Raw genomic sequence first — 26,350 nt, forward strand, 5'->3', positions numbered from 1 at the left:
GATGTTTAAAATTTTAAAGAAATTATTAAAATGCTCAATATGACTTCAGTTCAAGGATATTTATTAAAACCTGAATGGAAAGAACCTCCCCATGACTTTAAGAGTCTCCTATAACTTTTCTAATAGTTTACTATGTCGATTTTATTTCACATTTAGATCCTAACTCAATGGAAGTTACATTTGTGTGAGGGATGCAACAGAAGCTGACTTTCTCCTGTTCAAGCGAAAACCAACCATCCAGGCATCATTCATTGGGTAGGTCTGGCTTTCCCAGCTGACCTGCAATGCCTCCTTTCCCACCTGCTAAACCCTGACAACTACCACTGCCTCTCGAGCGCCCTAGAGCAAGCGGGGTGAGCTCTGCAGCCTGGGCTCCCTGTCTGCAAGGGGCAGCTACCAGCAGAGCCTTCTCCCAAGACAGCAGCAGGCATGCTGCACACAGAAGTGCTCAGGGGCCATCTGCTGTGGAGCAGGAAACCCCTCATGATGAGCAGGCAGTGGGGGAGCCCCGAGCCCCGGGACTGACCTCGGCTGGGGGCAGCAGGCTGCTCAGTTAGGGAGCCCCTCCCTTCAGCTCGTCCAGCTCCTCCTGCAGCGTGTGCACCTGGCTGTCGGCGGCTGCCCCTCTTCAGCTCGCTGTTCTTCTCCACCTGCTCCCGCAGGCAGCACTCGTGCTCCTGTTCCCCCGGGAGCAGAAGCAGTAGGAGTGCAGCGAGTCGAGGAGTTCTTGGGCCCCCAGTGCTGACAGGATGACCCCGCCGAGTGACATGGGGGTGGTGTCGCGGTGCTCGCCCTGCACAGCTTCTGCAGCTGGCTTCGGGGTGACATCTGTTGGAGGGTGGAGGGGCTCTGGCAGGGTTTCTGAGGCATCATTGTGAATGATGAACTTTGGGGCTCTGGGCCAAGTCCTTTTCACGCTCCAGGCTGGTCCAGCTACAGCTGGGCTCCACATCTCTCTTCAGCCTCTTTCGGTCAACAGCCTCTCAAGGGACAGATGGCTTATCTCAAGTGTGCTCTGAGAAGAAACTGTAAGAATGAAACCAGCCAATAAATCTGCACACCTCAGATCCTGGGGGATAAAGTCACCCACGGAAATGCCACTCTTACCCAGCAGGCCCTGGCAGGGAAGAGGGGGTCTCATCACCAGCATCTACAGCAGACGTGTTTGCATCTACCTGGCTGCCTGATGCTGTGGAGGCCACACTGTCTCCTGGAGTTCCTTCCAGAGACTCTGCATCCGCTCCTGACTGGCGGCTTCCTGGGCAGCCCTGGATGCAGGTACACCCTGCAGAGCGGCTCGCTTCAATTTGCGGGACCCTGGCTGGGCCCTCAGGTTTTCCCTCAAGGACCACGACGAACCCGCAGCTCCTTTCCCATTTGCTTCACTCACATGTTCCTCAGGCCCCCGGCGGCCTTCCTGGTGTCATTTCTCCTGGGGCGGCCACGGCCTTCAGCCCCGCTTCTCAGTCAGGTGGAAGATGGAGGGCACGGCCTTGGGCTTGAGCACGTAGTACTGATCCTCCAGCCTTTCCGAAAGCTTTTGTTGGTGAAACGTTCACTACAGACGAAAGAACGCTTAGTGGGTTCCAGTCATCCCTGTGAACAGCTTTTAACAACTGGACCAGACATTTTGAGCCCTTTATGTGGACCCTGTAAGGATAAATGAAAAAGTAAATAGAAAGAAAGAATTAAACGTCTCTCTCTAAAATGATCAACTATAAAAGGAAAACAAGTGTTTCTGTGAACACCCACACCTGTAGTGATTTTGCCCATTTAAACCTTTAGTAAAGATGTAAGGAACACCTTCTGCTTGCAAGTTATTACTGGAATAGAAAGATGAAAGACCCACTGTCTACCTTAAGGAGCTGACCGTCTGTAAGGCAGAGAAGAAAGAAAGGTGAGAACCTCCTCTCAGGCTGTGGTAAGTGCCCTGTAGCGACACAGACGCTCTGGCAGATAACACAGGATGGCATCAAGACAACAGGAAAGGCTTCAGGAAGCCTCGGAAATAGTTCCTAGAAGCTCATGGCTGCCCAACCCTCCTGCTGTCCCTGGGATGCAGGACTTTGGGTGCTAAAACGGGGAGGGTTGGTCCCCCTATTTCAAAGCCAGGCCAGGTGTCAGGCAGCAGAGCCTCCCAGGCACTCAGCAGGGCGCCTGGCCCCAGCTCAGCTCAAGCAGCTGAGGATGCGGGACCGCCACCAAGAGGAGGTCAGCCCCAAGAGCTGTGGTTCTGTGTTCCTCCTGTCTTCCCACTATCAGGAGGAAAACTGCTCCCTGTACAAAGCAACCAACCCCTGCAAGGTACTGACCCAGACATCTCATCATCTCTTCTCCTCATTAAGGTAAAATCTCTATTTAGACCAAACTGTGCACATGGGGGTGGGGGGGCTCTCTCCCGAGGGCTTTCTGCTCCACCTGAGGTCATCTAGCCCCCCTGAGGCCGCTGTGGACCAGAGCAGGTGGGTACTAGCTCCTCAGGGAGTTCCAAGCAACATGACCTTCTAACCTTTCTCAATGCTTTGTAACTAGTTTCCCAAAGACCCCCACCTCCTTTGCCCCCAGACCACGTTAGACCATGACACATGCCAAGAGCCACGTTCTCTGCAGTGCTTTGCCTCATTCTCAAAACCAGTAACAAAACTTTTGGGACACAGGCTGTGAAGGAAACTGTCAAGAAAGCATGGTGGCTGACTTCCAAAACAAGCTCACCTTACTAGTTCTTTGGATAGACTGTAACAACTTCCGACTTAGAACAAACCACTGTGAACTCTCAATAAGACTCTAGACGACAAATGGCATTCAGGTCTTTCAAAATTCAACAACAACCTGCAATGCAAAACAAAAGGATCTGCCAGAAGGTTTTCAAAGTAGAATGTCTTCAGTGCACTGTTCTGGGACCACCAGTGCGGAGTCCGCGGGAAAGGACTCGCTGAACTGGCTGAATTCCAGAAGCCCTCATGAAGGGAGCCAGGCCAGGTGGAAGGCAAACCCCTCACCCCGCTGTGGGAGCCCAAGAAAGAGGTGGAGAGAGGAGCCCCTTCCCTGACTCCCTAGGGTAAGCCTCCTGGTGAGGAGTGGGCCGTGCCCTGCTCACCCAGGATGCTGTCAGATGCAGAGTCCGCCTCCCTGTGAGGACGGGGGCTCACCCTGCTCCACCCAGGATGCTGTCAGATGCCTCTCCAGGACTCACCTCCACGCCCAGAGCCACCTTTCCCTGCACTGCCAGGACCCGTCTAGCAACAGAGCTCTGAGAGGCACGACCATCCAGGAGGTACCAGCAGCATTTGTTCAGCCGCATTCCTGATCGCAAGAGATTAAGGCAGGCTCCCTGCCATCAAAAGAGCAGAAAAATCACAGCGAACACAAGAAAATAGTGACCTAAGGAAGAACGTTTCCAGAATACCCTGTTTCTCAACATTGTTGGCCGCAGCCCGAATCAATGGAGACCAGGGTGGCCGCGAGGCGTGGGTGAGAGGGTGGTGGAGGCCATAAAGTGGGCGCCGGTGGGCGTGCGGTGGCCGCGGTGGCCCGAGGCGCCCAGAGCAGAGACAGTGGCACAGGCCAAGGCCCCACAGCGCCCGGCGCTGACTCACCCGCTAGACCCACCCGAGGCCCCGAAGACAAAGTGCCAACCACCTCTGGCTGGACCGCGGGGGGGGGGGGGGGGGGGGGGGCGTGACCCGGTGGCGGCAGCCGGTTACCTGTGGCGGCCGGTTACCTGTGGAAGGAGACGGCGGTTTCTCCTGTTGCCCGGCGGTGGGAGCAGATAGCGGCCGCGCAGAGATCACCACCCGGGGCCTCAGTCTGTCGCGTCGCCAGCCTCCGGCCCCCTCCTCGCCGCCCCACAGCGGGACCGCTATGAGGGTAGTGCTCCCCGCGACACTCTGTGGGACATGGGAGCTGGTCCCCCCGGCCCGCAGGACGACAAGATGGAGGCGCGCGACCGCCCATCGTCCGTAAAGCAAGATGGCCACGCCCATGGGCCTAGGCAAAATGCCGGCTGACGCGCCCGCCCAGGGTCGCGCTGCACAAACGCGTCTGTTCCGCTGCCCCACGGGTCACTGCTGCAGTGTTCAGAGCGAACGACCCAGCCCGCGGGGAAGCCGAGAGTGTGGCCCGGCCCTCCACGCGGGGCCCTGCCGTACGCCAAGATGGCAACCCACGCACTTCCTCCCGCACTTCCGGCTCCGCCCGCGTTGCTCGGCCGGATTGGCCCGGCGGCTGCCCGTCGTGTGGCGTTCATTCTCTAGAGCAGCCGGAAGAGGAACGCGGGTGAGGGCGTGCCTGCGCCGGGCGGCTTGGGAGGCTGCGCTCGCCTGGGCCCTCGGCTGCTGGGACTGGCCGGCGCGGTTTGGGGCGGGGCCGCGGGGCGGAGCGGGCTCTCGGCCGCAGCGGGCGGGGGTGGCGCCCGTGGTGAGACCGGCGCGTGTGACAGCCCGGTCGCTGCGGGTCTGTATGCTTTTTCTGTTGGGCCGCTGGGGCGGGAGGGCGGCGGCGCGTTGGGGAGGGGAGGGGAGGGGTGGGGCGCCGGCGGGGCTGGGGCGCCGCTTCTGGGGAGGCTTTTTACTTCCCCGCCAGGAGTTAAGGAGTGGAAGCTCTCTAACTCCTGTGAAGTTATGTTGTAGGCTGGAGGGGAGAAAAGTACTCCAATGCTCACAACACACGCATGTTTTTGTTATTATTATTGCAGTGACCGAGAGATCATTCAAGCTTCTTTTTTTGTGATGGAAAAGAGAAACAATCCATCTCCTGGGGCCTTAACTTCTTGAGGTCCTAATACAATGTGTTGGGGGGAGCGGGGATGGGTGTTAGTGCTTTGGCGAATCCTAGCATGCTTCTGCTCCAGAGGGGACAGTTCCTTAATTTTTGCCGGCAAGATAGTTTGGATTTTGGCAAGTAGCCTTGAAAGCATTTGTACACGGGCTCTCTTTTTGTTCTCACAGCAATTTTAGTTCCCTCATTCCTTGTGAGGAGTGATTTGCTTTCAAGTATCCCTGCATCTGTAAAGGAAGACTTTCATTTGGTTTAATTCCACCTGTCATCGTGGAGGGCATTGTTTTTGCTTCCTTTTTCTTTTCCTGGCAGCTACAACATAAGTTTACTGAAATCTCGGTTTGGGAACTGTACGGTAGACATGTAGGCAATATTTCAATGCTTTGTGGCATCTGGTCACTTAAGTGTGTTAGGTGGCTGGAGGAAACAGTAGCCCTGACTTCCAAAGGAGCATGTTCAGCAGATGTATTTCTGGTGAAGTTTGTTTAAAAAACAAAAAGAATCAGACATTGTTGTGCTATTTGCTGGGGGCACAGGGTGAGGGAAGGAATAGAATTATTTACTTCTCCATTTGTTCTCAGGTTATTACTGCTTGCATACCTACGACCATTCACAGGAGAGACTTGGTTAAGGTAGAAGACAGTTTAATGTCAGTTATATTACCTTAGATGTGAAAGTCATCATGTTAAAGTCAGGAGTAGGCATGTGATGAGTGTTAATGGGACACTGAAGGCTGCTTCAAAGTAGAAAAGGTGTTGGCATTTGAAAGTCTCTGTTGATGCTGATAAAAACATGTATGGTATTTGTAGGATGTGGTGGGGAGTTTTCTTTCTAACGTCCTTTTAGGGCTGATTAATGGACCAGCCTCCACTGATCCCTGGAGTTCTGACAGATTCAGCCTTCCTTGCCCAGGGGTTAGGCAGTTCTTGGTTGTTTTTATAGTCATCCATTCATTAAGCTACATTTCTTATTGAGTGCAAGGTTTGTGTCACGCATTGTTCTAGAGCCTGGGGCCACAGAAGTGAACAAAACAGACAAAAACCATGCCCTGGGTGACGTTCTGGATGTGACACCAATGATGTGGCTCATGTGGGAGAGTGATGTGTGCCAGGCTGGAGGGGGGTGGAGTTGTAGCCAGGAGGGCCAGGAAAGATCTCACTGCAGAGGTAGGTTTTGAAAAAGGCCCAAAAGCAGTGCAGGAGGAAGGGCAAGTGGCCTGCTCTGGGAGCAGCAAGGAGGCCAGTGTGGCCAGGGCGCAGCCGGTGAGGGCAGCAGGAGCTGAAGGGAGAGTGGTGACTTGGGCCCAATTGTGGGGCCTTGTTGGTCATAGTGAGGACTCGGGCGTTTATTTATTCTGAATGAGATGGTGACCCTTTGGAAGGTTTTGAGAGGAGGAGTAACATGGCCAGGCATATGTTTAGCAGACTCCATCTGGCTGCTCTGCTGAGAATATACCACAGAGGGGCCGGGGCAGAGGCAAGGAGACCAGTTAGGGGGCTATGCAATAAGCCAGGCAAGAGGCCTTGGAGGGTTAGGTCAGGGTGGGGAGAGGAGGTTGAATTCTGGGTGTGTTTGGAGGTCGAGAGAGTAGGACTGTGTAGAGATGGGAAGTGGTGAGGGGTGGGGTTGGGGAGGCAGGAATTGAAGTCGGTGCTGAGTTTATGGCCTGAGCTAAGAAATAAGAGACTCAGCTGGGGAGACTGGGGGAGGTCCTGCTTGGTGGGGAGCTGTGTTTGGTTTTGGCTAAGTTGACTGTGAGATTTATATTTTGTCTGTGGGGCCGGCCCTGTGGCTTAGCGGTTAAGTGCGCACGCTCCGCTGCTGGCGGCCCGGGTTCGGATCCCGGGCGCGCACTGACGCACCGCTTCTCCGGCCATGCTGAGGCCGCGTCCCACATACAGCAACTAGAAGGATGTGCAACTATGACATACTACTATCCACTGGGGCTTTGGGGATAAAAAGGAGGAAAATTGGCAATAGATGTTAGCTCAGAGCCAGTCTTCCTCAGCAAAAAGAGGAGGATTAGCATGGATGTTAGCTCAGGGCTGATCTTCCTCACAAAAAAAAAAAAAATTATATTTTGTCTGTGGCTCTTTTCCACGAGAGGAGAGCAGAGAATGGCCACCTGGAATCTGTCGTATGAAGTCCCTGTGCCCCTCCCAGGCTCCCTCCTGGCACAGACATCCTACGGGAAGGCCTTGGAGTGGAGGTTCCTCTCTGCAAACTTTCCTGGGTGTTCTGGCCTGTCAGCACTGCCCCTCCCTGGGTTTGTCACCTTGAAAAGATTTACTCACTTAGTGGAGCCTCAGGTTTTTAAAAGTTAAAGTTTATGTAATCAGTGGGCTTGAAAAGCAGTATAAAATATTTCCAAAGAGGCAAGAAATAGGTAAACTTCAGAAAAAATAAAAGATTCTAGTATTACATTGAACGTGTTAAAAATTCTTGTTTCCCTTTCTGCCTCCCCTGACCGTGTGTAGTCATATTGTGAGGTCTGTTCTTTTCTTTGGGATGGTATGTTCCAAATGGAATTCCAGGGCTTATATTTGAACAGCAAAAATGTTAAGTATGGTTAATTGTTTATAAAACAGGGTTATGCCATGGAAATAACAATTAACATTATTTTCTGAAAGTAATAAAAACATGTGGCTTTTCTTGTTGAACTAGAAAAATGCTTTACAACTTTCTTCCCTCCTTTCCATTAAAGTGTAGGTTTGTGTGACTTTGCTGGATTCTTCAAACACTGGGTTTGCCATTTACAAGGTCACTGTGGTCCAAAGCAACGTGACTGGGAGCAGAGGCCTGGGGTCAGGGTCTCTAAGCTAAGCCCCCCTTGAGCCTGCACAGGGAAGTACTTGAGGACCCACACGTTCTTCCTGGGTGTCCTCCCTGCTCATACTCACTGCAGAAGGAGCCTTTCTGCTGAGAGAAGCTGCAGAGCCCTGGAAAGCTGGGAAGGGCACCTGCACAGGGGCTGGGGGTTGCTGTCCTTCCTGAGGTGGTCCCTGTGCTCCCCCTGGGCCTGTGTCTACACGTAGGGTGGAGTTTTGCACCCACAGTGCAGGGGCCCACAGAGTGTAATTTGTGCACCTTGAGAAAGTCTGTGAATGTCAGGAGTTCTGTGTCTGGATTAGGGTTTAGGAATTTAGGGTTTATTTGAGTCACAACCTTAAACTGCATCCTGCTGAGAGTCTCCTCACTTGTGAGAGTGGAAGCTGAGAGATGGAGCCCTTCTTTTCCTCCCCGGGCAGAGGAGGGTGTGTGAGCTCCCAGAGTCCGTTCCTGTGGCTGCTCAGGTATCCCCACCCTTCTGCACCAGGAACTGACCCACTCAGGGCTTCTGTCTCCACCAGGAGAGTTTAGAATGTGTTTAACTTTCTGCATGTGGCTTTCCTTCTGTCCTGTGGGAAGCAGGCTGCTTATCTGTGCTGATCCCAATATTTGTGTTTCTTTCCTTTGGATTCCTGTATCGATTGAACAGTGCAGCCCTGCACCTCTGGTTTCCCTTAGCTCTTTGTAATTTTATTTCCTGTGAGAAATAACATTTCGAGTTTCTTGGGCTTCAAAATGTGAATTGATGGAGAGATCTAATGTCAGTAAGGCAAGAAAATTATGGAACTAAATAGAATTTTTGTTCCTTTTAGGCAAGAGAATCTCAAAATGTGAAATGAATGTGTTGAAGTTTTCAGGTGCATTTTTCATTTTTACATCAGTGTTTGCATGTGCACATCCCTGGAGAGCATTGAGATTTAAAAAGCTAAAGCAATGGAATTTCTATTTTAATTGATGTGAAGAAAACTAATCAAACTAATCCCACTATGTTTAAGGAGCTAAACCCAAACCCCTCTTGCATTATAATGTGCCACTGATTCCTGAAAATCCTGCCTGTGTGAGACGCAGTGGAGGACAAACTAGGATGCAGCTTGTCCTTGTAGGTAGCGAGAGATATGAAAATGTCATTTCCTATGGTTACTCTTTTGTAACCGTTAGTGTGCTAAAGGAATTAAATCTTAGAGTGGTTTCCTATGTACAGAAGTTTAAAGAAAACCTATTAAATGGGAAAACATGGTATGTGTCAATTTCTGTTTATATTAGATAAATCTGTAAGATAGAAAAGTCTAACTTCAGAGGAGTCACTACCAACATTTCTGGGTCCCCTCCAGCGCTGTTACTCCAGCCACCTCCAGTACATAGTTTTGATCATTCTTGAGGTTCCTGTTGGTGTTGCTTTCTATAAAAACAAGCCATTGTGAATGCATATTTTTGTACGCATGTTTGTCCTTGTAATGAGCGGTCAGACTCCACACTTTTTGATGTGTGCTGACAGCTTACGCCTCTCCCTCTTCCCCTCTTGTCCACACCTGGACAAGCTGAGGAACAAGTCCAGAGGCTCCCTTCTCTGGCATTGGCTTCGGATCCAACCACACAGTCCCCTGTCTGTGTGCAGAACTCTCACCTTGGTCTCACCCCTGGAAAAGATTTCTCGCTTTGACCAAACTTTAGTTATGCTCCTGAACCTTCTTGTAGGCCTGTCTGTGCACTTCCTTCTAAAATCCAGTTTTAACAAAAGCCTTGCTAAGTCAGTTTAACCAGAACCCACACCCGTATGTCTGATCACCCTCGAGATCTGCTCAGGCTCCTCCTCCTCCTCCACCATCCCTCAGGTGGGGTCTGATCACTCTGGCCTCTCTTTGGTAAGAATTCTGTTAGGTCAGGTTAGCCAGAAACCCCAACACTTGTTTTTTCTCTTAGTAGTTTTCCATCACCGGACCCCCACTATGCTGCCTGGCTGTGAATTCCCACTTGCCCATGCTGCATTCAGAGTAGAGTCCAATCTGATTTCTCCCCCACTGTGAATCCCATCACGGTGGTCCCTACGTATCACAGTGGTTCTGAATAAAATATGCTTTACCATCTTTGACAAGTGTCATTGAATATTTTTTTTTAAAACCCCCAACCACAATAAAAACCCAGGCCAGGTTTCTTTCCTTGCTCCCTCAAGCCATTTCAGAGCTGCTTGAGATTCTGGCCCTGCTCTCCTCGGAGACTTCTATTATGTGAGTCATAAGACTTTTCCTAACTTCTCTGTGTGTGTGTAGAGGGGGGCACACACCAGCATCAGTCTCTCCATGGGAACCACAGCACTTGCCAGTGAGCAGTCATATTTTGAAAGGAATCTCTCTGAGTGGTAGGTCTCAACAGTGGGCTCAAAGTATTCAGTGAACCATGTTATAAACAGATGTGCTGTCATCCAGGCTTTGTTGTTCCATTTGAGCGTTGACTTTAACTTAAAGTTACCGGATGCATCAACCTTAACAAGAGAGTGAGCCTCTACAAAGGCCCTGGGGTGGATTGGAGGGGGAGGGGAGAGAACAGGATCAGTTAAAGGAACCAGGGGTCAGAGTGTGAGACAGCAGCTGGAGAAGGGGCCAGAGCAGTCGGTAACAGCACAGCAGCCAGGTCAAGGCCCTGTGCACCATGTCTGGGAGTCAGGACCTTCTCCTAATTGCAGTCAGTGGGGGAGCCCCACTTCTGGTTGGATCCCTGGGGGACAAGAAGGCAGTGTCTTACCACGTCTGTCTGTCCACAGCTACCAGACCCTGGCCAGGGAGCGGGAAGCGCTGATGCAGAAGTACCTGCACCTGCTGCAGATCGTGGAGACGAGAAGACAGTGGCCAAGCAGCTACAGCAGCAGATCGAGGATGGGGAGATCAATATCGAGCGGCTGAAGGCAGAGGTGACTGCTGGCTAGGGGTGCAGAGGAGGCTGGCCAGGGGACCCAGGGCACAGGCCAAACACCTCACACTCTGGGCTCCTGCAGGGAGCACCAGGGGGCACATGACGGGCAGGGGGACCAGCTTCCAGACACAGCGAGGCCAGCCTCCAAACTTAAATTTAGTGATGCTGGCAGAGTGGGAAGGGCCTTAGTCAGATCTGAGTTCAGATCCTACCTCTACCACTTGACAGTTGCAACCTGGAATACGTCCCCCCATCCTCTGTGCTTCCATTCATTCATCTATAAAACAGCCTTTCTCTACTTGCCTGACAAGGGTGTGAGGATTGAGTGAGGTTATTTATGGGCGAGTTTTTAGTTACTCTGCTGATGACCACATTGACTAAGCATTCCCACATTATCAGGTGAAGTGTCCGAGGACACCGAGTTCCTGGTAGGTCGTCATAGTGTGGGCTCCTGGCTCAGTTCCAAGCAGTCGTTCTCTCTGCCTGTTGTAAGAGCTCCTACAAGGGCTCACTGGTCATGAGTCTGGAGGCCACGCTGCTCCTAGGTTAAGCCTTTTAGAAATTCACTACTCAAAATGTGGTCCATGAAGCAAGAGCATGTTGGAAATGCAGAATCTCAGGCCCTGCCCAGACCTCCAGAATCAGAATCTGCACTTTCACAACATCCCAGTCGATTGCCATTTACATTAAAGCTTGGGAGGCGCTGGCTCTCTGTCCCTTAGACGCCCCTCACCAGCTGTCTACCCCAGCGCCGAATGATGTGATTGCCTCTCCCCCCTCATCTCACCATGCTCACCAGTTGCTCAGAGCCATCTGGCCACGTCACACAAGGACCATGGACTCTGAGCTGAGGACGGGAAAATGGAAACATAGATTCTAACTTGGGTCAGCTACATGATTTGTAGGGCCTGAGGCAAGGGAAGAATGCAAGGCCCTGGGTGGAGTCGGGAAAGTCGACCTCCCCTTCTCACAGCCCACCAACCCACCCATGGCAGACAGGTGACCCTTCAATTTCAACCTCCAACCTCCTCTAACCTCTGTGCCATGATACACTTGGTACCTAGATGAGGGGTGGGCAAGATGCCCGTGCTGAGTCACCCTCCTGGTGCTCAGGCACTGTTTCCTCGCCCTGCCCTGAGACACCATCGGGTGTGCACTGCACTCACCCTTTCTGCACCTACCCCGAGGCCCCTGCAGAGGGTGGAGGGTGACTCACGGTGGGATGTGAGTCTTCCTGGCTGACTCAACCCATTTGCTCCCAGACAGAGGGTAGAGGAGGTCATGGGTTCTGGGGTGCCGGCGTGTGGGGATCGAGCAGCTGAGAAACCATCCCAGGGAGGCAGCAGGAAGCAGGAACACATGGGGGCTGAGTCCCACTCCCCTGGGGTGTGCTCCCTTGTTCCATCAGATGTTACTCCTGAAACACAAATTCAAAGAGAAATGGTTAAGAACTTCAAGGTGGCAACCGCAGAACTTGAAGCCCCAAGCATGGGGCCTTCTGAGCATAGGACCCCATCACACGCCCTTGAAGCCAGCTCTGCCTGGAATGTTCAAAGATCTGAAGTTTCCAATTCCACCTTATGGTGCCGCTATCAAGCTCTGAACTGATGGTCACGTCAGCTCGGAACTTGAGGTTGAACAAAAGTTTCAGATTCCACACACCTCCTCTACCCTGCACCAGGCTCTGTCAGACATGCTTCCTTAGTCAGTCCCCATAGCCATCCTCATAGAGTGGAACAAGGAAGCAGGCTCAGAGAACTCAAGTCACCTGCCCAAGCTCACACAGCTGGGAGGTGGCAGAGCCAGGACTAGAAGCCAGCTCTGCGTGTCTACTTGTCAGTCTTCCCACTCTACTCATAGCCTCTTCTCACGTGGCTCCTGGGATGGGGGCTTGTCCCGTGTCTAAACCATCTGGTTCATTCTGAGATCTATCCTAGCCCTACACATATCCCAGAAACCAAGCTGAGTCCTTGCTAGGGACCAGGGAATAGGTCTAGGGACCAGCCATGGTCCTAGCCAGTTAGTGGCTTCATGATCAACGGTGTCTGGATATCATTCATTCACTCACTCACTCGTTCACTAACTCTGCCTAAGATCAGCTGACCACTGCCTCATCCTCTTCCCCAGGCTCCTCTTCCCCCATCACTTGGGGCTCCAGCCAGTGTCCCTGGTCATGAGCTGTGCATCTCTTGGCCTTTGCACATGCTGGGGCTTCTGTCTGGAGTGCCCCTGTCACCCCCATGCTTCCCTGCCTGGTGGAATCCTGCCAAGCCCGAATGCCTCCTCCTGGGGACTCTCATCCCAGAATGTGCTCCATGCCTCCTGCTTCCACGTCTTTCCCGCCCTCAGCATACCATGGCAGAGCCAGCTCCTCAGGTGTCTGTCCCCCACCCGGCCTGGTGGGAGCTTCTTGAAGGCAGGGGTGTCCTTTATCACTCTGTCCCTTCTGCCTCACACACAGTAGATACTCTGTAAGTGCTTGATGAATGAATGGACACCAGGCTCTGTGGTAGACAGTAAAGAGATGAAAGTTTCTACCCTTAAGGTCTGATTGTGGTAGAGTGTGATTGGTGCCATAATAGAGCTTGCAGTGTGAACCCAGGTAGAAAATGAGTCATTTTATGCCCAAAGAGGGTATGAGTTCATGTCGCATATGGCCTCGAAAGGTTTGGGGGGTTGGTAGGCCAGAGAAGGGGTGGATGCAAGGGGCAGGGTCCTCTCTGGTGCTGGGGAGGACAAAACTGGTCAATTTTGAGTGAAAGTTCTGCGTGTGTGTGTGTGTGTGTGTGTGTGTGTGTGTGTATGTTTGTCAGTGTGGCAGCAGATGTCTGTTTGGTGGGAATTTGGAGCAACGTTTCCAACTGAGTGCATTACTCTCCAGGTCAAACGATTTTTTTAAAGAAGACTTTGAAAGATAAGCTTGGTAAAGCTTTCTGGCTGTAGTCTCTCTCTCCCTCTCTCCCTCCCTCTCTCCCTTTCTCTCTCTCTGTCTCTCTCTCACACACATTCACACACACACACATCCTGCAGGGCAGAGGGTACCTGTGTGCTCTGGAGGGGCTCCAGGAAGGTGAAACAGAGCCCATTTCCCAGGAAGTAGACCATCAGGTAGGCAGGAGGTGCTGAGGAGCCAAGTAAGTGAGGAGTGATGCCCGTGACAAAGACAGAGGGTCTTAGAATGTCACACCTGGGAGGGATCTGAGAACTCTGAGGTCCACAGAAGAGGGAGGACTTATCCAAGGTCACTCCAAGGTCACTTCCAGTGCTGGAATCCAGGCTTAACCTTGGGTCTCCTGGCTGCAGATCCTTGGCCTGTGCCTGCCCCACAACTTATTCCTTCCTTGCTGGGGAGACGGGCCAGATAAAAGGTGCATGTTCGGGAACCACTGTGTCACCTGGATGGCCTCAATCTCTCATGGTCAGCCTGATAGCCAGAAAAATTCCTCAGGCACCATCCCACATATTCCTGAGGATTTTCAGGGTCTTCCATGTTCCTGGCCACATCTGGCTTCCAATTCTGCTCTCCTGACTTCTTGTATCACTTCTCACAATGGCTGTCTTCATTCAGTCTTGACTGCTCCTTACCCCCGTGTGGTCACTCCATGTGTCCGTGAGGTGGAGCTAGATTCTGCTGCAATTACAAACAGCCCCCAAGTCTCAGTGGTTTAAAACAACAAAGATTGCTTTCTCTCTCACACTGTGTCCATTATGAGCTCTGCTCCACAACATTCTCACTCAGAGTCAGGGACACAGGCTAACGGGGCTCCACCATCAGGAAATTCACCAGTCCCATGGCAGGGGCAGCAACATGGCAAATGGTGCCTGACAGCTCTGCTCACATTTCATTGGACACAGCGAGTCACATGACCACACCCGACCTCAGGGGCCTGGGCAGTACAGTCCTGCCCTGTCCCAGGAGGAGAACCAGAGTATCCAGGAAAGCCCTAATGACACCCAGCTGACTCCTCCTTCAGTCCCCAAGCCCCTGACACCATCCAAGTATGGACCAGACTCTCTGAAAGGCTTAGATACACTCGAGGGGGTTTCCAGTACTGAAACAGAAAACAGCTGAAAGCTGAATAGAAGACATCCTTGCCCTCCTGTCACTCAGCCTTTCCTGCTACAGGGATTCTTGCTGACCTCCTCTCCTCACGCTGGCCTCTCTCCATACTCTCCCAACTGCCATTTTGGTGGTGGTGGGCAGTGTTCATAATCCCTTTATCTGCCAAGACCCTCGTCCCCATCCAGTGATGTGCTGGAGCTGGCTCACACCAACTTGCAAGTCGGTTGTGAAATTTTCAAGAATCTTGCAAGCTTGTTATTCACCCTTTGGTAGCTTAAAATGGGCCAAGGTAGGAATGTTTACACCATGGAAATCGGCCAGTGCTACCAGTCAGAGTTTTTCTTTCAGAGAGCTGGTCGTTAATCTTTTACCAATATACCCTTGTCTACACTTTTTTCAGGACCAGCTAAATACTTTGCTGGGCCCAGTGCAAAATGAAAATGCAGGGCTCTTAAGAATTTCAAGACAGCAACAGCAGAGCCTTAAACCAGGCATTAGGCCCTTCTAAGCGGGCTGTGCACAGGTCACACATCGAGGACACTGGCCCTGTCTCTACTCCCTATATACTCTCCACCCCCAGAGCCCCACCCACAGCCATCTCTCCCTAGAGGTAACAGGAGATCACACCCAAACAAAAGTGCACAAAATTTATGAAGCAAAACTACCCAGCTCTGCTCAGTCTCTTCTCTCCCATCTAAACCACCCTCTTGTGCCTCATCTTTTGTAACCAAAAAGCTCCAAGGACCATCTAAAACAAAGGGAGCATCCTCCTCTGAGAAGAATCCTCCCCTTCTCTAGAATCCTCAGTTTGGCACCATTACATTTTTTTAATAGCTATTTTTCTCCTATTTATGATTGGAAGTAAGTTGGGACGGCTCAGGCAGCCCTAAAGGGCAGGGTAGGAGTTTAGAGATGGTTGTGGTATTTTCCTGGCTTGGGAGCACTCAGAATCCTGGAAGGCTGACTCTGCAAATACCTGCAGAGGTCTTTAGTTCTGGTTTAAGGTAAAACTGTAGCCGTGGAATCAGGTTTGCAAAGCAACTTTGACATGGAGAGGGCCGCCTTGACCCCTCCCCAGGCAGCCCCTCTGCAGGGCCCACTCTATCCTTGAGTCCTGTTTCCCATGTTCCTCCTGCCATCCCCACCCCTGCTGCCCTGCACTCAACACCCTGTCATACTCTGCATCTTTGTTCACACCATCACCTCTGCTCCAATTCCTTCCATCCTATAACACACCTGTGGGATCCTTTTTTTTTGTGAGGAAGATCAGCCCTGAGCTAACATCCATGCCAGATGCCAGTCCTCCTCTTTTTGCTGAGGAAGACTGGCCCTGGGCTAACATCTGCACCAATGTTCCTCCACTTTTATATGGGACATCACCACAGCAAGGCCTGACAAGCGGTGCACCAGTGCAGACTTGGGATCCAAACCTGGGCCGCCAGCAGTGGAGCGCGTGCACTTAACCGCTACACCACGGGGCCAGCCCAATTGGGCTCCTGTTTTATCCTGCAAAACCTCTGGGTAGCGCTTGTGGCTTCCATGGTGAGACCCTCCCACTGCAGTAGGTGCACACCTCTGTTCTGGCCTCACCTTGTTGGACTATAAGTTACCTCTGTGGGTATCTGACCCCCTTCTTAGGCTGGAAGCTTCTCCAGGGAAGGGATCTGACTTATCCACCTCTGGCTGTGTCTCACCCGTGCCCAGCATGGTGCCCACCACAGAGACTCCATCAGGACATGCTGACAGGATTAGCACAAAGGGAGACAGAGATGGGCATCTCTTAGGCTTGGAAGAGGCCAGAGGAAATGGAGAAGGAAGGAGAGAGAACTGAGTTGTGTGGCAGCTGTTTGAAAAGCAAGAAGTACAGAGATCTTTAGCAAAACATTGAGTGCTAACAAAAGAGAGAAAACTCTGGACTAATTCCTCCATCAATGACTGCACTGACTAAATGCATTCTGGATTAAAGACACTGTCTCCAGAGAGGGGACTGAGGTGGGGCAGGAGCCAACGAGCTGTGCCCCTAAGGGGTGTAGCAAATGACGGTTTACCTCTGATGGACCAAGAAGGCCAGACTGTGGGGTGGCAAGTGGGCAGGGCTCAGCTGAGATGCCAGGCATTGAGCCAGGTTGGGCAGCCAGAGCTGGACTCTAGCCGGCGAGTTGGGCTGTAAGCCAAAGTCCCAACTCTCCATGGCCATCGTTGACAAGGGTCAACTGAGCAGGCCTTGGACGTCAGTCAAGTCAACTCAGATCCAAAGCAAATGCATCCCCAGAAGGGACCTGCAGGATAAGGGAAAGGCTGCCTCTGCGAGCTCAGCGGGCCTGGGGCTCCTGCCACCATCCTGACACGCTCGTAGCAGGGGTGGGCCGTGGCCCAAGGCTTCTGTGGGGTCCCCAGGCTCACAGCTTTCCAGAGCTTTGCCCACCAGGCCTGATCCTTAAATCAGACTCCCAGACTCCCGGTGTCGCCTGTACAGGGAGCAGAGCGGCTGACCTGACTGCATCTGATTTTTGCCCTGGTCCCTGGGGACTTGATGCCCTTAGATGTCTCTGAGAAGAGCGACATCGGTTTTACATACAGACTACTTTTACACACACATACACACACCCCCCACCATCCTAAAGAGAAAAGGATACCACGTGCAAATCCCAGAACTGGCAGAGAGCAGACTGGCAGGGGGGTGATGACATAAGGGCAGTGAGGGTGTTGACTGGGCATCCACGTGTCTGAGCTCTCCACAAGCCTGTGTATGTGAGTCCCTTAGCTCTTTAGAGTTCAGATCCAAGAACAGCCATTATCTCATGTGCCAAGGTTCTCAAAGAATCGAAAAAATAGTAAAGCCTTGCATAGGCACTAATATTTCTCCATTAGATATTTTCAGCCACTCTTCAAGCACAGATTTTAGCAACCCAGAAGTGGAGAGCAGATAACTGTCTCATTTTGCTTTCAAAGTGTTCCATTCGCTCAACTGTCAGAGCCCATTCATCCTGCAGTTCAGCAAGTGGCCTTGAGGTGACAAAGCCACGTGCCCTGAAAAGGGAGTGGAGCATATTTGTGGCATATTTGTGATTTCCTGAGCTACTATCTTTGGATGTGTGCCACACAGCTCAGGGGTGTCTCTGTGCCCACTCAGCACCTTCCACCCCCTGCTCTTGTTGTACTGAGTGAGTGAGACCCCAGGGTGGGGTTTTGCCCTCAGAGCACAAACTGCTGGGAGAGGGGACAGCCCCCTGTGACAGCTCCCCGAGGAGGACAACACCAGGGGCCTCCAACAGCCAAAGTGTTGGGTTATCACAGAAGGAGGGAACAGAGAGCACACATGGAGAATGGGACCAGGGAGGGACATCTGATGTGGCAGAGAAAGACAGAGACCACGGCAGGGAGAGGGGGACAGGCTCCTAGGCTGGGGCTGCCCTTACTCCTGGGAACATCACTCTTTCTCTCTGGGCCTCTTTTCCTGTCCACAAATGGGGTGCACGACAGAGTCCCTTTGGCTTCTCCTCTGTCGTTCAGCTCAAACCGCAGACACATTGGGGAAGTTCCCAGGTCTCCAGGGTGGTAGGAGATGGGGGTGATGAGCAGGGGCAGAGGAGGAACAGTTGGGAGAGGAGGGGGCTGCAGGAAGTAGCAGAAGTCTCTCTGGCATCCTTACAGCTCATCCTGGGAGAGGAGACTCGGGCTGTGTTCTGGAGCTGGCTGGCTGGGGAGCCTGGGCGGGGAGGAGAGTGCTGGGAGGGGAGCCATGGAAAATGTGGCTGCCAGGGATGCTCAGGGGCCCATTACCCAGCCTGGTGCTAAGCTGCCAGTGAGAAGGCATGTTCCCCAGGGCTCTTTAGGCAGTGACAGAGCAGGTGCTTGGGAGAATCTGGGTTTTTTTGCTTTTCTAAGTTTTCCCCCAAAAGGGAGTGGTGGAGAGCTAGCACTCTGAGCTCCTCCTCTGCACCAGGCCCTGTTTTGAGAGGTTTGGGGATTCGATCGGAGATGTAAAAGAAACTTACCACTCCAAACAAATGCACTGAAGGTATAGTTTATTATACAGACGAGAGTGAAGACGATAGTCTGCAAACAGATCCAAATAGGACAGATGATAAGAGGGAAAAACACCAGCTCAATTGGAAAGGGAAACATCCACATTGACTGAAGGGAAATGACACAAATCAACCGGAAAGAGAAATACCAGGTTGACCGTAAAGAGTACACATCAGATTGGTTACTCACAACATCCATGCCCCACTGCCGAGAGAGTCCCTTCAATTGACATGGCTGGGTGGGAATCTGATCATCAAAGGTCCTGGGCCAGGTGTCCTCTCCACAGGTGAGACTCTCACCAGGCCTCAGTCTCCAGCAGTTTATATAGCATCGGTAGTTTTCAGAGTAAATAGTTACAGAGTTTACAGAGCAAGCATTCAGTGTTCCCATGCACAAATGGTTATCAGTGGCATACGTGCACTGAGCCTCCTGGCTATCGTCCCAGCCCAGCAGTTGTGTATGTGTATTGTTTCCCTAGTTATCATCCCAGCCCAGCACAGATGGCCAGTCTGTCCCAGGCTAAAATGCCCAAAGGACCTTGAGATGTTACAAATTGCCACTATGTCCTTGGGAGAAAGGCCAGTTTTCACCACACAGAAAGCAGCTTTGTATTTCTTTGTGTGCTGGTGGCTGTAGGTCAATGGAACGGCCAAACATGGCTGCACTCATGTCAAGACAGGCCCTCAAATTGTCCCATTACTTGTAGGAGTGACCTCATTTCGCCTTCATATTTTACAGAAAAGGTTTTCTGAGGTTCAGAGATGTTGGGCATCTTGCTCGAGGTCACACAGCTGAGAAGCAGCTGCAGAAGCAGAAGCAGCAGAGGGCAGATTTGAGCCTGCTCTGTGTGGGTCTCAAGCCCTAGCTCTTTTCACATCATCAGTGGCATTTCCTCTGAATTCTCCAGAGCCGTGAGTTCCTCTAAGATCCCTCAGTGTCACCCCAGCAGGTGGGACTGAGGGTGCCAGGAAAGCTGGCAGCGAGAGCAGCTCCCATCCTCTGCTAGCTTCCGAGGTGTGTGACCATGTTTAGAAAAGCTTGTGTTTGGTTTAGTGCTCTGCTGTAACCATCTTGAAATTTTGTCATTTTTTAACAAGGAGTCCTGTGTATTTGCTCTGCACTGGGCCCCACAAGTTACATAGTGTATCCCACTGATAGGGTTTTCACATAAGGTGTCACTTGAGAAAGGTGTTTGCTGCTAGAGTCCCACGGGTGGTGGCAGCCCCTGCCCTCTCCCTAGTCCCCTCAGCTCTGCTGGATGTGGGCGGGGCCTTGGAGGGGCAGGAACTTCGTGCCCGGAGCTTACCCTGTGGCTCCTCTGTCAGTGAGGCCATCGTGTGTTTGCACCAGATCTTTACCAGGGTCTGAAGGCCTGCATCTCCAGCTGGCCCACTGGGGCCTGGGTGAGCAGGAAGCCCTGGCAGAGGTCCCCAGCCCCTCCTGCCCCCCCTACACCTGAGATATCCCTCTCCAGGGCCCACTCCTCCAGGCTGGTGGCACTTCCATCCTCCCAGGGTGTAACAGCGGCCCCTTAAAAACGCAGAATCCCTCAGAGGGAGCAGAAGAGGAAAGACAAGTCAGCAAAAGCTGTTTTTCTAGGAGGAAGCGATATATTTTTAGTTCCTTATATACTTTTCCCTTTTAAAAATTATATATATGAACCCATTTGAGAAAATTTGACAATCTAGAGAAGCAGAAAATGTTAAAAGCTGTATCAACCATAGTTCTCCTTTCCAAAGATAACCACTGTAAACACTTTGTTGTGTTTTCTTCAAATTTTTTTCTATGCACAGATCTTGGGTTTTTCCCCCCGCTTTATTTACATAATGTCACATATATGAATATTGAATTTGAATCTTGATATGTTTGTTTTTTTACTTAACATTATAGCACAAGTGTTTTCTCATGCTGAAAGTATGCTTTTTGATGGCTGTATGATGCTCCAGTACCTGTGAGCATGCCATCATCCATGCAGCCATCTCCCATCGTAGGCTCTTAATGTTGTTGCAACTTCTTGTTACTAGAAACACTCATCTCTGTATCTGAAATGTTCATATGAGAGAGCATCTCCCTGGGACAGGTTTCCAAAAGTAGAATGACTGAAACAAAAGGTAAAAGCACCTTCAAGGCTCCCACTTCTTCCACCTTGCATCACTGCTCTCCAAGCTGGCTGTACCACCCTGATGGCCCTGAGAGATGCACAGCAGGACCCCTGCATCGCGCCTCTCCCACACTGAGTGTGACCCTTTTGCTGTTCACTTTCCTAAGTCAGAGAACCCTGCTTTTCCCCAAGGTCACAATGGGAAGCGGCCCTAGAAAAACGAGGTCTGCTTCCTGTAGTTGCGTGGTTGAAGGTGCTGTCCCTTGGGTAGTGGAATGCCCTGTGCAGGAGCTCCCACTTAGAGTTTATTGCAAAAGAGGCACGATTTTCTTTTTTAATGGAGTTTATAAGCAGAGGTCTCAGTGGGTCCGTCCCTGCCAATCAAGTACTGAAGGGCAGGTTTGGAGAGACTGGCTGGGCTTTTGGGGGCTGGAAGGCAGGGTATTGTGTATCCAGGAGGTTGGGACAGAGCGGGCCAGCAGCAGACCCATGTTGCTGAACCTGGGGAGGCATGGGAGGATAGGGACACGTGGATAAAGGAACAGACAGCTGAAGGGACTTGACTCGGGAGGCCATGTCATGTGGGGGGAAGCCCTGGAATGGGGGACTCAGGAGACCTGGTTCCAGGCCAGCTACTGACTCACCTTATGACCTCGGATGGGCCACTTCTGTCACTGGTGGGGCACTCTGGGGGGGAGGCCTCTTGGGGGAGCCAGGGCCGAGGGATGTGGAGCTGCAATTCAGTTACCACAGAGGCCTCAGCTGACCCCCCAAAGCTCCGGAGCTGGGTGGCTCTTCAGACCCTTCCGGCAGCAGGGCACACCACAGCACCCATGACAGCCCTCTCTGACCTTCCAATACACAAGTGTCAGACTAGAAGGGGCCCCATCTCTATAAAGATCTGTGACTCTGATGCAGTCCCAATGTCTGGGGCTATCTATCTGGCCCTGGGTAGGGCAGTGGTGCCAGAGTCATCCCCAAAGACAAGGGTGTCTCTGGGTGGGAGGTCTGAGCCTGGCCCTCACCTCCGTGCGTGGGGCCGGGTGACCGAGGGCTTGTGGGGCATCTCCCCGAGTAGACCTGTTGGACATCCTGCTGCCCATGGTCAATTTCTATCAGGAGTTGGTCTCCAGCCACCAGTACAGCCTGCAGGCCCTGGCCCACTGCAAGCAGAACAGTGACTTTGACAAGCTGTTGAAGCACTATGAGACCAAACTGACTGCAAGGAGAGAGTTCTGGAGACCTTCCTCACTGACCCCATGTTCCAGCTGGCACCTAGCCCTGTCTTTGAGGGCGAATGTATGGGGAGCCCCCTGGGGGCAATGGCAGTGAGAGCCCCAGCTGGGAGGAAGCCACACCTGGGGGCACCAGGGGGCCATGGCCAGGAGAGCCCAAGCCCTAACAGACCCCAGCTCTGGGCTGCCTGGAGAATGGGGTTAGAGCCAGCCCCTGACCCAGCGGACCGCAGACCTGTCCAGCTCCGCAGAGCAGGAGGTGTGGGAAGGTGAGGGGGAGCTCCTGGTACTGAGCCCACCTCCAGGCCCTTTCTCCTGCCAGCTTAGAGCCTCAAGATCTGGGCTCTTGCCCTAGACAAGACCCTGGAAGAACCTCCACATTAGAGTCTGAGATCAGAAGTGCTGTGAGTGTCCATCTTCAGCCCTGCTCATGGGAGTGCTGGGAGCTGAGAGAACCATTCTCCGTCTGCTTTGTCTCTCTCTCTTCCTCTCTACATTGCTGCTTTCTCTCTGACTTGCTTCATCACTGTCTCTCTCCTTCCCCATCCTTGCCTCTGTCCTTCTCCACTGCCTCTCCCTGCTGCAGATTCCCAGGCACATTCTGACACTGCATGAGCTCCTGGCCCACTTTTCATGAGCACATAGAGCCAACAGCCTGGATGATGCCAGGGCTAAACTGGAGGAGCTGTCTGGGTGAGCCTGGCTCCCAGGTGCCCCCACCAGTGGACAGGCCAGGGCTGAGGATAGTTCCCAGCGGGAGTTTGCTGAGCCCGATGGTAAAAGCTCATGTTCAGGTTAGGATCCCAAGGTGTGGGCATTGGGGGAGCCCCCAGCCTGCCCCACCTGGAAGCAGGTTCCCCGGAGCAATCTGAGGAGTTCACAGCTCAAGCCCAGGAGGCACTTGGTGGGATGGTGTGGGTGGTGTGCTGTCCCTGGCACAGATGGGCTTTGAGGAAGGGCCCTGGGCACTCACGTGGGCCCATCTTTCAGGACAGGGATCCGCCCGGGGACCTACAGGCACTCTGCCAACTTCCTCTGTTCTCCAGTGTCAGTGTCTCATAACCTGTGGTATAGGAGCCCTAGAGGGGGTCCTGGGTGATGGGCCTTCACGTGCCCAAGGCTGCAGTCACAGCAGGCAGTGTCATGGGTGGACAAGCCCATGACTTGTCCAGTGTCAGAGGCCCCAGCCCTCTGGTCAAGGCCCTTCCACTGCCCCTCATTTAGTCCCCAAAGCCCAGGGGGAATCTTCCTCTGCCGGGGCAGAAGCAGAGGGACCAGGGAGGAGGCGCCTACAACAGCCCAGGCAGCAGTTGACGGGGGCCTGCACCAGGTGGTGGCAGTGGAGGTGAGGAGGAGGTTCAGATTCTGTGTGTGTTTTGAAGATGGAACCAACAGGAGTTTGTGATGCATTAGATGTGAGGAGAGAGAAAACGGGAGTCAAGGGTGATTCCAGAGTTTTTGGCTGAGCAAGCAGAAGGTTGGAGTTGCTGCTAACCGAGATGGAGAAAGGTGCAGGAGGGGCAGGTATGGAGGGGGAGTCTTTCTTGCTTCACTGGAGCTTGACTGGGGGCATGTTGAACTTGAGATGGACAACAGTGCTGGAGAGGACAAGAAGGGAGGAGGGCGTTTGAGTCTGGAGTGTAAGGGAGTGAGTCCTTCAGGAGCCATCAACTCCGATATGGTATTTAAAGTCACAAGACTGGTGAAATCACCAGGGGAGCAAGATGCGCACCAAGAGCTGAGCCCTGGGGTCTCCACCTTGTGGAGGCTGAGATGATGAGCAGCTTTGTCCTCAGTGATGGGCTGCCAGAAGCTGCAAAGGAGGGTCGGTCTGCAGCATGTGGGGTCTAGTCCCCAGCCCGGCCAACCACTCAGTGCCCTAAATGGCTTCCCGAGTCCAGCAAAAGGCAGCCAGTAGGGCCACGGGTCCCAGCTGGGCAGAGGGAGGACCAGGCTGGACCAGGGCAGGGCACAGGCCCTGGAGTAGGGGGTCATTCAGGGAGCAGATGTAATCAGAGCGTGATTGCAGACTAACAAAAACCATGGTGGGGTGGGGACCCCAATCCTCTCGTGCCCCAAGGAGCCAAATCCTGCACACTTCCCCAAGGAGAAGACTTGGGTCTCCAGCGAGGCTCCTCGTCACTGCGGGATGCCCTGTCCCGGTGCTGGCAGGGGTGAGGAAGGCACATGGGTGCCAAGGCATTTGTCACAAGACCCTGATCCCCTTTCCCTCAGCCTACTCATCCTTTGTCCCACCTGATCACCTGCACCTGGCCTGAACCCAGCCCTAGTGGCACAGAAGAGGGTTTTCTTATCGCCCTGATAGCAGCCCTTTCATCCTCCTCTCTCCCTCCCTTGGGGGACTGAGGAAAGCTCCCAGCCCGGCAGGAAGCCATCAGATAAGCTATCCTCCCTGGCTCTGCTCAGAAACACTCCTCCCCTGGGGCTGGCTCTCTCCTACCTCTGGCCTTTGTCCCGCTTTTTCTCCTGAACCTCATCTCTTGCGCTCACTGTAACCCAGGTCGTCACTTGCAGTTCCCCCGGGAGCCTGTGGCCCTGGGAACTCCTCCCCAGCTGCGTGGAGGGTGTGGCTCTCAGCACAAACCCCAGCCCGGGTTCGCACTAGTCCTGAGCAGCTGCAGGTGGCACTTGTCTAACAGTGAAACTAAAGTTGCTACTCTGGGATCGCCCCCTTGTTTGTAGCAAATACAGCCCTCCTCAGCAAAATCCCCACCCTCGTCAAAAGAAATGGTTCTGCTTACCTTTGCTAACTTCCAAAAGTGAATCCATATCTAGGGAACTAGCATATCCTTGAAAAGTGCCTCCCTGTCCCCTGCCTTTCCAAAAGAGGGCTAGGGCATGGGCTGCTGAGAAGAACATTGCTGGGAGGTAGGGACTGAGGCTCCTAAAGAAGAGACCCCATCTCTATGCCCCAGTCTGATAACCAGAAAACAACGGAGAATAATATTTTTATAATAACACCTTTGCAACCAGTGATACTAGCAACAGTGATCACGGCCCTTTACTCAAGCACCTGCCGTGTGCTGGGCCTGAGGTCAGCACGTGAAATGCATTCTCTTCCATCCTCACTCTGACCTTCCACAGGTGAGCAAGCTGAGGGTCAGAGGGGCCCAGTAATTTGCTCATCACGCTGAGTTTGTTAATCACTGATCCAGCCCCACCAGTGTCATCTCTCATTGCTGGGAGGGTTAAATTGGACAATGTCTACTAGAGAACTTCATAAGCCACGCATATTAACCAGCCCTCTTGGTGATCTGGTCATGGTTGTAGAATTTGAGACATCAGCAGACAAATAAGAGGTTTTGTGCTTTTCTTGGAGTAGGTGGGGTACTTTTTCCAGACTCTCCTCCCCCCAAAATTACTAACTTCCTAAGACTCCTGAAAACCCACCAAGGCTCTTAGCAAAGTTGGCAACTCACACGCCTCTTTTCCCACCAGTTATTTTTAAAAAGCAGTTAAATGGCACCACCTTCCGGAGGAGAGGTGTTGCTGCAGTCAGAACAGGACAAATAGGAGAGTTGTCCTTATTCTCAGATTTAGGGGCAAGCTGTGTCCTCCTCCCCCCAGACGTGCTGGAGACTATTGAAGTCAGTCTTTCCGTGAGCCAGCGGGATTGCCAGGTGCTCCAAAACTAAGCTATTCCAGGGCCCAAACATTAAGGAAACAACTGTATAAAGTGCATTGGGGAAGGAGTGAAGACAGCAAGTGCAAAGGCCCTGAGGCAGGATGGGTGGGTGGAGTTCTATGGATGGAGATAAGGCCAGTAGTGGTGTGGAGGGCAGAGTAATGAAGAAAGGTTGTTTCCTGTACTCCCGTCCACCTCCCAGTTTTGCCATCTCTGTTCCATGTGGTTCAGACTTTTAAATCAGACCTGCTTTCAGCTATTAATCTCCATTTCCTTCTCTCTGAAATAAGAACACCTGTCTCCTTGGAGTCTCAGAAGGATGATGTGAGATCATGCCCATAGAGTGCCCAGCACAGCGGGAATTCAATATGCATGCTCTCTCCCCCTTCAGGACCACAGGCTCCACCCGAGAATCCTGGGTGCCAAGCCTTCTTCCTAGCTGGCCAGAAGCCCGGCATTCCCTTCTCCCTGAGAGATGGGGGCAGCCTGACTCTGACTTATTTTCTGTCCCCACAGGATAATGCACAATGAAGTAAACGAGACAGAGAGCATCCAGGAAAACAGAGCCATGGAGTGCACAATCCTCAAAGGCTGTGAGACCCTCCTGGACACCAGCCTGACTTTTGTGAGAAGGGGCACGGCACCCTGCCTCCCCCCAACCTCAAGGTAGGCCCCAGCAGTGGTGGCACTTGGGGACACTATCAGTTGGTTTGGCTGCCATGTGCCAAAACCTGCCAGTGTGATTGCAGAGTATTCTGGGGCTG

General features: G+C 52.5%; 2 long non-coding RNA genes and 1 pseudogene across 3 annotated transcripts in view; 2 read left to right on the plus strand and 1 right to left on the minus strand.

The window, feature by feature from the left end:
• Positions 1–3,954, minus strand: LOC131396346 (peroxynitrite isomerase THAP4-like; annotated as a pseudogene).
• A 288-nt stretch (positions 3,955–4,242) lies between these two features.
• LOC131396336 (uncharacterized) lies at positions 4,243–26,164 on the plus strand. The gene is made up of 3 exons (XR_009216468.1): positions 4,243–4,275; positions 10,364–10,510; positions 26,103–26,164. It is a non-coding gene; the product is annotated as an uncharacterized LOC131396336 (long non-coding RNA).
• The window catches only part of LOC131396335 (uncharacterized), a 45,435-nt gene continuing 45,247 nt past the window's right edge, over positions 26,163–26,350 (plus strand). For both annotated transcript variants that reach the window (XR_009216467.1, XR_009216466.1), the window contains exon 1: positions 26,163–26,252. This is a non-coding gene — a long non-coding RNA (uncharacterized LOC131396335). The remainder of the gene's footprint in view (positions 26,253–26,350) is intronic.

Source organism: Diceros bicornis, chromosome 32 (genome assembly GCF_020826845.1).
Source record: "Diceros bicornis minor isolate mBicDic1 chromosome 32, mDicBic1.mat.cur, whole genome shotgun sequence".
In the NCBI taxonomy this organism is placed as follows: Eukaryota; Metazoa; Chordata; class Mammalia; order Perissodactyla; family Rhinocerotidae; genus Diceros; species Diceros bicornis.